This window comes from Bidens hawaiensis, unplaced genomic scaffold (genome assembly GCF_021521415.1).
Source record: "Bidens hawaiensis isolate Kalapana, Puna unplaced genomic scaffold, B.hawaiensis_p1.1 tig00025784_1, whole genome shotgun sequence".
NCBI classification, from domain to species: domain Eukaryota; kingdom Viridiplantae; phylum Streptophyta; class Magnoliopsida; order Asterales; family Asteraceae; genus Bidens; species Bidens hawaiensis.
Genome location: NW_027494129.1, coordinates 20140 through 33003, shown reverse-complemented (window position 1 = coordinate 33003; position 12864 = coordinate 20140). Strand labels below are relative to the sequence as shown.

The 12864-nt window shown below is 35.4% G+C and overlaps 1 pseudogene; it reads right to left on the bottom strand.

Moving 5' to 3' along the window:
• Nucleotides 1–2999: 2999 nt before the first annotated feature.
• LOC143572242 (DExH-box ATP-dependent RNA helicase DExH5, mitochondrial-like) lies at nucleotides 3000–12046 on the bottom strand (annotated as a pseudogene).
• Nucleotides 12047–12864: the final 818 nt, after the last annotated feature.

The following is a 12864-nucleotide window of genomic DNA, read 5'->3' as shown; positions in this document are numbered from 1 at the left end:
AAATATGTACGGGCTCATCTCGCGCTTGAGCTTGCGATTAGGATTGCGACTCCGCATGATGCAAAACCCTAAGTAACAACCGTCGCCCTTTTTTGCTTGCAGGAGAAACTTTCTTAAGTATATAAAAGAAAGAAATGATGATGATGATGATGATGATGATGATGATGATGACGGGTATTTGGGCAGGTGATGGGATGGGCTTTAATTTACGGTGGACAACTTCTTATACGGGCATGTTAGTATGATACAAAACGACTAGATGTAAACGTGTTTCGTGTTTTAAACAGGCCAACACATCTTGTACACGATTAAATTCGTGGTCGTGACATGTTATCCTTTTAAGACACGTTAATTAACATGTTTATATTTATTGGGCCTAATTACCGACTCAACCAAGCCGGGTTCGATTCGTGTCAACTAATTGGGCTAAAGTGGATTGTTTGGAGTGCAAGTCAAGCAATGATTAAACAATTAGCAAATATTCTCAAAGAATCCTATGTTTGTTTGATTAGGATATATATAGGAAGAATAATTTGTAATTAATTAATAATCCTAGTTATAGTCTGACGCGTCTAGGTTAGCTACATGTACGGCGTTATTGGGTAGGGATTTCATATCCAAGTTTTGCGTTGAGTTTCTTGGAGGTTATCAATATAGTTAGGGAGTTAGCCAAATTATTGTGTTCGTGTTTTACCTATTTAGGACCTTCATTGGTATCAGAGCTTGGTCTCTGCGGTTTTGAGAGATGTTTTTCGAGAAGGTTAAAAGTAGACTGCGTCTAATTTCTTCTTTTTATTTTAATTTACTTCATATCTCCATCTCATGTATATTTTTTTGAGCAAAATTATATAACCACAAACTAGTTATACTATTTTAGAGCTCAACTTTAACCCCAAAATTCGAGCCCAACTTTAACCCAAAAAAATTATTTTTATAACCCAAAATATTAAAAGGCTTGAGCCCAATCAAATACAATAATTAAGTTAATTTGAAGCTGGTGTGACAAACTTTTAGTCTCATTTATTGATGACGTGGATAGTCTCTCAATTCCCCGTTACACGTAGCAGTCCATCAACCCTTAGAAAAAATAATTAAATTTTTTAATGCCACATGTCATTTTTTAATTCGTCAAATACATAATTATATCTATATTTGATTTTTCACCTATTTTTTCTCTCGATATTTTAGGAAATTAATATTATTTTTTATGTCATCTTCCCCCATTTTTAAACATCCATAATTTTTTCATACGTTATTATCTTTTAGAAAAAAAAAAGTGCACCATATTAACGAGCGTTTATTTATCTTTAACATGAGTAGGATATTGTTATATAAAAAAAACGAAAAAAATCAATGTTTTTATGGCGTTTCAAAGGGAGCGACGTTCCTATTACGACGCCATCATTGGCGGATGGTTGCAGTTTCATTCGTTTTTTTAAATACACATCCACCTTGCTGCAAAGCGCAGGTAAAAAAACTAGTACAATATCAAAAGCCTAAAGAATTATTTTTATAACCCAAAATCTTATTGGTCGACGGGCTGAACTATAATTCTTCATCCAGGTAAACCACTGTTTCTTTCTTTTTTAATGTTTTGGTGTCTTTGTTCAATTGTTTGTTAAATGATGTATACTTTTTTTTTCTAATGTTTGAGAGCGTTTTTTATTAGATGCTTTTAGTATTTAATGTTTGACCCGACCCGACCCGACCCGAACATATCACCTAAAAAAATAGCGATAAATTTTGTTTAAGTCCCCGACTAAAATTCTCAAGCTTTGCCCTGGTGTGTGCTACAACTTACGCCTTTCTTCTTTTAATTGTTTAGTCTCATGTGTCTTTTAATTACAATATTATTTGTGATAATGTACCTATTACCTATATAAACATTATTTCGGTTTGACAAGTACTTATAGGCTCATCTTCGATAGTTAGTGATTGTATTAAAAGATTACATAAATAACAACTGGATCTTTTTTGAACGGCTTCAGTGCAACATATTGTTGCATCCTACTTTACTAATATCGGCAAGGCCACCTTACCCAGAATTTCTACCAAAGGTGCAAAATGGTCCAAACATAAAAAAAAGTTACACAGTATCATCGCATGGCATTGATTATGAATCCCTAAAAGACATTCATAGAGACTTCTACCACAAAGGTTCTTCCCTAAAAGAAAAAAAACGTATGGCCCTTAACCTCAATACCCAAAATGACATTTTTTAAATCTAGTTTTGTAGATAAAAGAAAGTCCCCAAAGTTTTATGGGTAGATAATCATATTCATGTGTTCCTTGAGATTATACAATACACGTGAAGAATATTAATGGCATGTAAAGTGGAAACAAGATAACTAATTTATGATGATAATAATTATTTATCTCTCGAAATGTAGTGTTTCCGTCATTTGGAACATAAAATTCACATGGGCCTTTATTTATTTGAGAAAAACACGCAATCATCTCAATGAACACGATAATATGTCGATAATTTTAACAATCTAATCAACTCTTAATACCATATTACTGTCCAGTGTCCACTATGAGACTATGACCCTCAACCTGTTGGGAGAGGAGCACCATACAGACGTCCTTTGATTCACACGTCAATCTAATCAATACGTATAATGTAATCTAAAAATAACTCGCTAAACTATTTATGAAAACAAGTCAAAACGGAATGGCAAGTTGTGATAGATTGTTTAAATGAACAGGTTGGGTGTTTGACTAGTCAATCTATTTAATTAAACAAGTTAACCAACCTGCGAGTGTTTATTAAAAACGTTAAATCTGACAAAGATGGCGTGGATGGCTTCAATCCAGATCCTACAGCTTTGTTAGACAAAACTATTAAAGAAAGCAATTATGATGTAAAAAATACTTGCATTATATACAACAATGCCTTCATTCATCCTGACCACCTACTGGTTGATTCAAGATGGTCAAAACATTCAATCACAACCGTCCATTGGCAAAACAAATCAATTTGGTACTCTTCATTGACTTTAGTTGGGATTTTTCTTGCTTTTCTTCAGCGCCGTTGATAAAATCCCGGCCCGCAAGGTTGCCAGCTGAGAGCCGATCCAAAGCCTCGGCTGCAGCATCTTTTTCTGCTTGTTTCTTGGTTTGGCAAGGGTGACCCGTAATCTGCATGCCATTGAACTCACAAATGGACCTAAACTGGTTGTTTGGCAGTTGGGTAGTTCGGTAGGTTGGGGGGGCACACCCGGCTCTGGCAAGTAATGTTTGTAATTGACCTTTTGAATTGTCACCACCTGGTCCACTTTCTATCCTCGAAACTGGCGGTGGTACAGATGCGATATAAGGTTGTGAGTCTTCATATAACACCTGGCGGTTGAATAAAAACTTGCCATTACATTTATCTTCAGGTAGAAGCAACCGTATGGCGGATAATAGCTCGTGGTGCGTGTGTATGTCCATTCTTGAATTCATTAACTGGTGCACGAAGTTACAAGTGTAAAATTTAAAACGTATTTATATAAAAACAACCAAATATAAAACAAAATCAAGTACGTACTTTACACTGAATTAACTCATCGAGCTCCCGTCTTAAGCTTTGATACATTTCAGCTAATCCTCCAAGTATCCGCCCATCATTTTCAAGTGCCCATCCTGTTTAAACAATATATAATTTTAGCAGGATGATTAATACAATATATAACGGAGAAGAAATGAATAGACTCACAATATCGCCTTTTGAAAGGGTCCCACCAAATAAGAGCAGCACTGAATCAGATATTGCTGTTGAATCTCTAAGAAAAATAAAGTTGACTTTAACCTTTTCATTGAGGACCAGCCACGGGTACGGAATTTTAGAATCACGAGCGTTAACTGAGTTCTATAACAAGGAAAGGAGACAAAGGGCAATCAAAATCAATAAATTTCAGATAAAATCAATAATAAACTAGTTATACAGAGTGCAGACACACTTACAGAGTGTAGATGCACTTGACCGTCCTCCATTGTTTTCAGCGAAAACGACTTTTCATTATGCTGGAAATAAGTTTAACAAAAATATAACATATATTAAAATATTAAATAATGGAATACATGAAGGAATGTGAATTAAGATATAAGACTAAGAAAACTTACCACAACCGAGCAAATACCAGGATACAGGCCGTAACAGATAACTGCCCAGAGTAGATTTTCATCATAACTCCACGTGTTGTTGATAGTTACATTGCTGTCAATAAGACTCGTATCTATAAGCAATGATTGAAATTCCTGGCTTTCATTGACTGTGCAGAAAGAAAATTTTTCCAACAATATTCATGTCCCTTAAGCTCATATTCAGCAACTTTCCAGCCCTCATACGCCTTCACGAGGGCAAGATGGTCACTGTGATCACGACAAAACTGTAATTTGGCTGCCTCTGCCAGCTGTAAATTGATAACAGATCAGAAAGTAATATATATATATATATATATAATAAATAAATACTTTCTCAAAATGTCCTCCTTACATCTTTCTTGTCTAAAGGTGCCAAAAAAGGATCTCTGACACTAAGACCAGCAACAACTGTCAGTATCGGGTCAAGACAATTAAATATTGCACCGAGTATAAGCATTTTTCCGAGTTTGGGCTCCACAGGAAGCATTGCTAAATAACGACCTGAAAAGCAATCAAATACAAAAAAAAGGAGGGAAAAGATTATTAATTTTTCTAAACTGTATACGACCTTCACATTTAGGACAAAGATCAAATCATACAAAAGTTGGCAAACCCAATACAGTTAGATTTTCACTCTCGTCTAAAGCACCAATAACTTTAAGATATTCAATAGCGTTTTGAACCTACGAATGTGCAATTGAGAAAAGTAATTATTATTTATTATTTGATAATCAATATATAGAAAAATTATTGAAATATGAGTTGACCAATACCGCTAATAACTCAGGTGACTGTAGAGCCTTAGATAAGAATTCAGAAATACTTCCCAGATTTAAGCTTCTGATTTGAAGACATAGTGACTGCAGGGGTGTCCTTAGGATTTCTGGCAATTGATAATTTGCAAAAGAATTATAGACACATCTAGGATACAAATGGTAACACTCTCCGGGTTGTACACGACCCGCCCGCCCTCGCCTCTGTATATCCAAATAAAATATATAATTAATTAACGTGTTAAAAATTTATACAAATGATTAGTCGTATTTAAAGAAACGTACTTGTTGGGCGGAAACTTTGGATATCCAAGAAGGAAGTAAACATGGAGTATTGTTTAAAGCATCATATGATGTCTCTTTAGCTTTTCCGCAATCGATAACGAAAACCACATCATCAATTGTGATACTGGTTTCAGCAATGTTTGTAGCCAAAACTATCTTCCTCACCCCACCTTGTGGCTTTTCAAATATTAATTTCTGTATACATAGCACAAGAAAAGATTAAAAAAGCCTCCTAATTACATCAATAACTTATCATAATAACAATTATCACAATGCATACAGACCTACCTGTTCTGAGCTAGCCGTGACATGCAAGCATTAAAACACGAGCAGGATCTCCAAGGTGATGATGTGCTTGTAGTTTTTCCTTCAGAGAGCTTATGTCATCCCAACCAGTCAAAAACACTAGAATAGCACCAGGTTTTTCATTCACACAAATCGTGTATAATAAATATTCTATGAGGTTAAAATTTAGGCAATCAGGATTCCAACAGGACATAGAGGCGCGTGTCTGATGGCTGTAATTCTTGAAGTCGGCAGATACAAGTGCCTCCTATTTTTTTTAAATAAAGCATCAGAAAACGAGCATGTCAAGAAATTAAATAATTTGGAATAAGATGATTTACCTCAACAGCTGAGGCGATTTGGCTTTTCCTCGTTCTAATAAATTGTTTATTTGATTTCCATGTTCTTTCCTGACCATAATCATCAATTTGATTTTCTGCAGTTAATTTGTATCCAGTTTTTTCCAATAAATCTTCAAGGAAATAGCTATGCACAGGGTGCGTGAAACCCTACAGGCAATTAGATGTATAGTGGCATCAGAATCAAGGCTTGTAAATTCAGACGGAAAAAAAAACCATTCAGGCATGAACAACGAGTTAGAAGCAAGTCCAAGAGGCGGCAAATCAACGCGTTTACTTTTGAATGGGTCGATATGGATTGCGATTTATCTCAAACAGGTCAAATATAAAGTAGCTAAAAATCCGGAAAGGGTAACCAGTCAAAAGGGATAAAAGTCACTCAGTTTACTTTTGAATGGGTCGATATGGATTGTGATTTATCTAAAACAGGTCAAATAAAAATTAGCTAGAAATCCAGAAAGGGTAACAAGTCAAATAGGATAAAAGTCACTCATAGTCTATTTTTCATGCATACAACCACCTAGAATCTCTTTAATAATAAAATTAAAGTTATTATTGTCACCATATAAAGTAACGCAATAATTGATCATTGAAAAAAATGTGTTTGGGCCAACGCAACTCGAACCAGCCTGTTCCAACACATACTAAAAATGGCCCATTTCAACCCGAACCGAAGTATTACCGGAATCTTGACCATTGGAGCACCACCAAAGTAGGAAGAAAAGAGGTTTGCATCAAGGGTTGCACTCATCAAAATAACCCTAAGGTCAGGGCGACGAGGAAGTAGTTCTTTCAAAACAATAAGCAGAAATTCTGTCAAAAAGCAAGCAATGCAAGACTACATTTCATATCAAAAATTAAGGTGATCTGTAAATATCATTTATATTACCTTCATTCATGCCACGCTCGTGAATCTCATCTACAATAATATGAGTAACGCCCTTTAAGTTCCTATCAATCAGTAATCTTCTCAACAAAATTCCGGTGGTGCAGAATAGCAGCCAAGTATCTCTTCCTTTCATACCCTCCAACCTAACTTTGTATCCAACCTTCAAAAAGAAAGAACAGCTTTATATATACAGATGACAAAATCAATGTACACCAAAGATCTGTAATAGAGGTGGTACAATGAGCGAGCTCGGTAACAGGTCAGGCCAAAACTGATAACTTTATCCAGGACCTGGTTGGTTTACCCAAACTTACTTTTGTTTAAAAAGTTTATACTAGAAATAATATATTATTATTTTAATTATAATATAACTTTTGGAGTAACACAAACATTTTAAGCAAGTTATCACCGAACCCATCCGGCATGTCACACATCTCATTTTACCCGAAATCGACCCATTTGGAAGTAATTGGGTCGAAATTGCCTCGTCTAGATTACTCAGGATAAAGTAGTACTTGCAATTTCACCCAGTTTCTCCCCTCTCTCAGCGGCAATTCTTTCAGAAACAGACATAGCAGATATACGTCGCGGCTGAGTGCATATGATACTACAAGCGGCCCCACACAGGTATTCGATCTCTGATTCTAAAATAAACTGAGGAATCTGTGTTGTCTTCCCACAACCAGTTTCACCTGAGATGATAACAACCTATAAAGAGATATTATTTCAATATGTGTATAATATTATTAATGATTTGAAGCATCAAATTTTCTTTACGAAAATGAGCCATTTTGTAATACCTGATGCAGTGAGATAGCATCCAATATTGCCTCTTTTTCTTTGTAAGCTGGTAGGCTTTTACGAAACTCCCCCATCCTAAAACCATCTGAAGAATCCTATAACAGATGTACATTTTTCATAATAATATTAAATTCTGTAGATAAAATAAACTTAGATTTGGTTGAACTTTGATGTTTAAGATATGCAACATACTAACCGGTAACGAGTTATAAACAATGTATACATAGGCGACCCAAGCATTCAAAAGGTTATATTATCACCACCCAAATATCAAAATAGCGGTAGAGACAATCCAGGTATGTGATCCTAATGTTTAGGCCAATTAAGACCAAAAAAACTTGATATTTTTGTTGAAGTTAGACAACCATGAGAATCCATACCGTTACGAAATTAGAGAAATATGCAGTCCAAGAAGCAACTTTCCAATTTTTTGGCAAGCTTTTAGCCGGAATTGGCAAATGAAATTAAATTAATAAATGGTGGCCTGAAATGCTGTTTTATAATTTTGATGACCTTGGCATAACATTTTCGATACTCGGGTGGCCTTGCATTCATTAACCAAAAAATAAAAATATAATGATATTGCCCAGTGCCATGAACAAATAATCAAGTATGTAACTGATAAACAGTTGATTAATATATATTTTCTTAAATTAATTAAAGATGAGCAAAGCCTATAAAGTGCTGATGTGAAGGCTTAAAATATCCATATCCATTAAGCTGAATAGTTATGGACACTGATCTAGCAATTTGCTCGTAAGCTTGATTGATGGCATCTATATGCATGCTTGCACAAATTTCATTTAGACGACTTTCATACACACATGTTATGATGCTAATATAGTCGAATATAATAAACCAGATTTGTTTTATTACATTTGAATGCGTAAATATTCGTTCTTATGATAGATTATGAATATTGGTCAACTGATAAGGGCTTTAGAGAAGCATAATATACATCGAAGTTAAAACGCAATGAACCTGCCATGCTTGTTGCTCAGTCTTCAATTGCACACTCCTTAGCCAAAGGACTTTCTCCATAGCCGCCTGGATCTATGGGCCCGGCTCAAGTTGGTCAAATAATCCTTCATCAGTACAGATGCTACCATTGCTACTTGTGCTTGGATATAAATTATCTTGAGCACCATTTTTACTCTTAGCCTTGTGAGAAATATACTCCTTCAAATGAGCATCAACCCTCTTTTGCAACCCTGGAGGCAAGGACACCTGCTAATTCTCAAGACTTTAAGTATAATACATACAAACACCGACATCCAACAAGTTTATAACGCTCCATATATACATGTATTAGCATAAACATAAATTTAAAATTAATTAATAAAACATGATTTTTGAAAAATTACCTCCCTCTGTGGACGTTTATCATCCAGATCAAAATGGTAGTCTGGCCATGGAACCTTGCTAACAACAAGCACTTTGGCATACAAATGGCTGCCAAGAATTACAGATAACTAGTTATTTAATCAACATATATAGTAGACCTGCAATCACTGACTCTTAAGATGATAATAATACCTATGCAATCCCATACTAGTCGCTAGGGCTGCTATTTGTTCATAATCACGTCTGTCCTTTTTTCCCTTGAAACCAGTTCTTGTTCATCTCTACTCTGCAGTAGTCTCATTAGCTTCCACTTCCAGGAATCTATATCTGATGTGGAAGCACCCTGGAAAAATTAAAAATTATATATATCAAAATGTAACAGCAAGAAATTGCAGCAGAGATGTAGGATATGCATGCCCATCCAAAAACCACTGGTACAAAGCATATACTACAATACAAAAAAGAATATTTGAGTACACCAGGTATCAGAAAATTGCCTACTAAAGATAAATCTCAAGCCTAGTTCAAAATCAAGATAATTTGTATGCAAATTGTAAGTGTAGACTACTTTCATCGATGTTGTTTAATATATGGGAAGTCCAGAAACAACACTATATCTATAAATAAAGATTACTATAATCAAAATAGAAATATTGGATTTTAGTAATCCTTATTGAATGGTATTGGCCGATAATAATCCCTATTCATTTTATCGCCACTGATGGTCCCAAATTCAAAAAAGTTGGCCCTCAATGGTCCCCGTTAAATATGACTTAACGGCTTTATAGTTATTTCTGAATTTCAAACCAATGTTTTAGGGCTTTTGATCGTTAGGAGGATACGAGTCGATTGGTGTAAAACTTAGTTCGAAACAGTGCTTCAAAATGACGAATCAATGCTTCAATTCGGGTGTTTGAACTTACAATTAACCAAAATCAAGTCGTTTAGATCATTATTTGGAGCTAAGTTTTATATCATTCGACTCGTATCTTCCTTCCGATTAATAGCCCTAAAAATTTAGTTTGAAATTCGGAAAAAAGTATAACGCCGTTAAGTCCTTTTTAACGGGGGACCATTGGGGGCCAACTTTTTGATTTTTGGGACGACCAGTGGCGATAAAATGATAGGGATTATTATCGGCCAATACCATTCAATAGGGATTATTAAAATCCAATATTCCATCAAAATATCATATAATTACGATACAAAAATGACAAACCCTACAAGGCATTTCAGTTCACAAAAATAATAGAAGAGTAGATAAAAAAAACCAAGATCCAATTAAAATGCCCGTTTATACACAGATTGAATTGCATTATATAACTCTTAGGCTCTTAAGATTAAACAAATTCGTATATGACTCTGGATTTCTTTCCAAACTTGTGTCTGTTGTGGGGTCTTTAACGTGCGCACGATGATTGTGTATTTCACAAGGGCTGCCCCTTGTCTTTAATCAAGTCACATAGTTACACTACCTATGCTTAAAATATTTAACAATATCAAATTATGTTCTAAGCAGTGGATTAAGCCAACATATCTGCTTAAGTGGCATGGTGGAACCAAGGCACAGAAATCCTAAAGTGCTTTGGTTATTTTCTTTCTAGTAGTAATCATCAAGGGACAATTGAGCAGGAGTAAGCCCAAAGTACTAATAAGATGGCCCAACAAGCCAAATTAATGCTCTGAGTGAATATCCGAGACTAGAGACAAGTAAGATTCATGATCCAAATGACTGATAAGAAAGCATTCATGGCCCAACAAGCCATATTAACTCTCTGCCAAACTATAAAGCCATTTCACTGATATTTACTTAATTACTTTCATATTTAAAATTCTGAAAGTTCTACTTAACAAATTTGAAAAACGAGACATGTCATTTTAGGAGGGATATGAAATTCATGTATATCTATTGACATTATATCTACAACTATCTTGGATACTGCATCTGAAGCGTGTGTATGTGTGTGCATTCACATGATATCTACAACTATTTTGGATACTACAGTACATGAGCATCAACATCCCTTTGTTGTAAATTAACTGATATCCAACTTTCAGACATCCATGGATATCAGAATATCAAATATTGTCACATTCACATCCTCTCCTTTTCACATCTATCTACATGATAACTGTTGTCATGTAACTTAGCTAAACCGAACCATCATGAACTGACAAAACAGTACTCATATAATGCACAGTTGTCAAGGCGCATAGGCACACTCAAAGCACAACGGCCGAGCCCCGAGCCAAGTCACAAAACAAAACAAACATAGCCAGTAAAATACCGCACATGGCAAGGTCTGGACCCAAAGCAAAGTCACAAGACGGAAAAATAACAATAAAAATAAGCGAGGGCTTATTTAAGTTAAGCGCATAGTATAAAAATACAAATTTTACGGGTTTTAAACTTGTTTAGGGCTAGCCTAGGATTTTTTTAGGTTAATTCCAGGCTTGAGAAGGGGTGATTAGAGACAAGTTCCAGCAGCAAGTTGCGCCTACTTGCGCTTTTGCACCTAGGTACGCCTACTGGTCACTTAATAACAGGCCTCACGTAGCAATCATACTACCAAACCTGTGAAAGAAAAGCCCCAATTTGCGGCTTTACAACTATGATATGACAGTACATTTTCCAAATTTCATTTATACTATAACAAAATCACTAAAGCAGTCAAATAACACCCAAAGGGTGAACGGAGAAGTCATATGCGTGTGTATTCAAAACCTTGTATTAATATTTAAACAAACATAGATGGACAGATATAAACGAACACAAACTAACTTCCTGTTGAACAATTCAGTTCACTTAACTACGAAACGTAAATTTTGTGTCTTAAAGTTAATTAAACAAACTCAACCACACTCTTCACTAAACTAACTAACTACATTTCCAAATTCAAGTAACACTATAACAACTGCAGTTAAAATAAAACTCACCGAGAACTTGTGACTGCATCTGCTGCTGCGGTTGATAAGGAGGTGGCAGGTAAGTGTACGGACTCGGTAACCCAATTATTATTATTATTATTATTATTATTATTATTATTATTATTATTATTATTATTATTATTATTATTATTATAAGATGCATTAACAATGATATTATTATTATTGTCGACAACAGCGGGTGCAGGAACAGGTGAAGTGATGACGGAGCGAAGACGTTGATGTACGTCCTTCATTGCAGCAATCAATTAGGTTTTTTAGGGGTTTAAGGTGGTTGCGCGTTTAATACACACGCCGCCGAATAGCGGTGTGCGGTTTTTTAGGGGAAAATTCCGTTTTTTTTTTCCACTCAATTCTTCGAAATTGATCGCCGTCAACCAATTTCTTCCCAAATTCTTTTCAACACTTTGAAATTGACCAATTGTTCGGTCTGTTTCTTGTCCGATTTCATCCAGTTCTTCGAATTAATCACCAAAAATTGATTCGCTTTTGTTATCAGTATGACAAATACTCGAAGCGCTGCTTCAACCAAGATCCAGGAAATTGAGAGAACACTAATGTCTCATGAATCCTCTCTATTCGATTTGAAAGCATTGGTGGAGCAAAATACAAGTCAATTGACTCAAAATATGAATCAGTTGGCTGAAAACACTCGTCAATTGAATGAACTTTTGCCACTCATACGAAATCTGCAAAGTAATCATAACAATGGGGGTTCGAGTAACAATGGCGGTCCGAGGCAATTCCAAACATTTCAAGAAACGTTACAGCAAAATGAGAATGATATTGATCATCATGATGATAGAGGGACAGGCGGTAACTACAGAGGTCATCATCGATTTCCTAAACTAGAATTTCCTAAGTTTACTGGAGAAAATCTAGAGGGGTGGCTTTGTAAAGCCGAGCACTACTTTGATATTGACGAAACCCCTCAGGCCTTGAAAGTTAGATTTGCAGTTATCAACTTAGATGGTCCTGCTTTACAGTGGCATCAAACGTTTGTGAAATATAGGGGAGGCACAATAAGAGATCTACAATGGTGTGATTATGTAAG